This window comes from Oncorhynchus mykiss, unplaced genomic scaffold, assembly GCF_013265735.2.
Source record: "Oncorhynchus mykiss isolate Arlee unplaced genomic scaffold, USDA_OmykA_1.1 un_scaffold_868, whole genome shotgun sequence".
NCBI classification, from domain to species: Eukaryota; Metazoa; Chordata; class Actinopteri; order Salmoniformes; family Salmonidae; genus Oncorhynchus; species Oncorhynchus mykiss.
In genome coordinates this window covers 32395-35000 of record NW_023494315.1, presented here as the reverse complement: position 1 = coordinate 35000, position 2606 = coordinate 32395, and positions in this window count along the sequence as shown.

The window sequence follows — 2606 nt, the reverse complement described above, 5'->3', positions numbered from 1 at the left end:
CCCAAAAATTATAAAAGGGTTTTAAATACTTTTACCCGTCATTCTATTGATATAGCCCGCTAGGGGAGTGCCCCACTACGGCCCTCTCTCTGTCAGGGCCGTCCTTGGGTGCTTTTTACACACTTTAAGAAATCACGATGGATGCAGATTGCTATTAATCCTCCGTGCAACTGGTGATTGAAAACGTGCATCTGGTAACCCAAAATTTCAAATATGGTTCAAAATGAATTTAAAGGCACCCCTCTCATTGTTGCCCGCTATGGGAGCACCCCACTAAGGCCCTGTCTCGGTCGGGCCCGTCCTGAGTGCTTTATAGACACTTTAAGAAATCGCGATGGATGCAGATTGCTATTAATCCTCCGTGCAACTGGTGATTGAAAATGTGCAACTGGTGATTGAAAACGTGCACCTGGTCACCCAAAACACGGTTCTCTATGCGGTTAGCGGTGTTCCATCTATTCATGTCCGCTTATGGCGCACCCTACTACGGACCTTTAGCAATGGGGGCCGGCCCGAATTATTTATGGAAGGTCTGATGATGATTTTTTTTTTTTTTTCACCATCTCTTTCTCTCTCTGCCGGGGCCGGCCAAGAGTGCTTTATGGACGGTTTAAAACATGACTATGGATGCAAATGCTCATTTTCCTCCGTGCACCTGGTGATTGAAAACGTGCATCTGGTAACCCAAAAATTATAAAAGGGTTTTAAATACTTTTACCCGTCATTCTATTGATATAGCCCGCTAGGGGAGTGCCCCACTACGGCCCTCTCTCTGTCAGGGCCGTCCTTGGGTGCTTTTTACACACTTTAAGAAATCACGATGGATGCAGATTGCTATTAATCCTCCGTGCAACTGGTGATTGAAAACGTGCATCTGGTAACCCAAAATTTCAAATATGGTTCAAAATGAATTTAAAGGCACCCCTCTCATTGTTGCCCGCTATGGGAGCACCCCACTAAGGCCCTGTCTCGGTCGGGCCCGTCCTGAGTGCTTTATAGACACTTTAAGAAATCGCGATGGATGCAGATTGCTATTAATCCTCCGTGCAACTGGTGATTGAAAATGTGCAACTGGTGATTGAAAACGTGCACCTGGTCACCCAAAACACGGTTCTCTATGCGGTTAGCGGTGTTCCATCTATTCATGTCCGCTTATGGCGCACCCTACTACGGACCTTTAGCAATGGGGGCCGGCCCGAATTATTTATGGAAGGTCTGATGATGATTTTTTTTTTTTTTTCACCATCTCTTTCTCTCTCTGCCGGGGCCGGCCAAGAGTGCTTTATGGACGGTTTAAAACATGACTATGGATGCAAATGCTCATTTTCCTCCGTGCACCTGGTGATTGAAAACGTGCATCTGGTAACCCAAAAATTATAAAAGGGTTTTAAATACTTTTACCCGTCATTCTATTGATATAGCCCGCTAGGGGAGTGCCCCACTACGGCCCTCTCTCTGTCAGGGCCGTCCTTGGGTGCTTTTTACACACTTTAAGAAATCACGATGGATGCAGATTGCTATTAATCCTCCGTGCAACTGGTGATTGAAAACGTGCATCTGGTAACCCAAAATTTCAAATATGGTTCAAAATGAATTTAAAGGCACCCCTCTCATTGTTGCCCGCTATGGGAGCACCCCACTAAGGCCCTGTCTCGGTCGGGCCCGTCCTGAGTGCTTTATAGACACTTTAAGAAATCGCGATGGATGCAGATTGCTATTAATCCTCCGTGCAACTGGTGATTGAAAATGTGCAACTGGTGATTGAAAACGTGCACCTGGTCACCCAAAACACGGTTCTCTATGCGGTTAGCGGTGTTCCATCTATTCATGTCCGCTTATGGCGCACCCTACTACGGACCTTTAGCAATGGGGGCCGGCCCGAATTATTTATGGAAGGTCTGATGATGATTTTTTTTTTTTTTCACCATCTCTTTCTCTCTCTGCCGGGGCCGGCCAAGAGTGCTTTATGGACGGTTTAAAACATGACTATGGATGCAAATGCTCATTTTCCTCCGTGCACCTGGTGATTGAAAACGTGCATCTGGTAACCCAAAAATTATAAAAGGGTTTTAAATACTTTTACCCGTCATTCTATTGATATAGCCCGCTAGGGGAGTGCCCCACTACGGCCCTCTCTCTGTCAGGGCCGTCCTTGGGTGCTTTTTACACACTTTAAGAAATCACGATGGATGCAGATTGCTATTAATCCTCCGTGCAACTGGTGATTGAAAACGTGCATCTGGTAACCCAAAATTTCAAATATGGTTCAAAATGAATTTAAAGGCACCCCTCTCATTGTTGCCCGCTATGGGAGCACCCCACTAAGGCCCTGTCTCGGTCGGGCCCGTCCTGAGTGCTTTATAGACACTTTAAGAAATCGCGATGGATGCAGATTGCTATTAATCCTCCGTGCAACTGGTGATTGAAAATGTGCAACTGGTGATTGAAAACGTGCACCTGGTCACCCAAAACACGGTTCTCTATGCGGTTAGCGGTGTTCCATCTATTCATGTCCGCTTATGGCGCACCCTACTACGGACCTTTAGCAATGGGGGCCGGCCCGAATTATTTATGGAAGGTCTGATGATGATTTTTTTTTTTTTTCA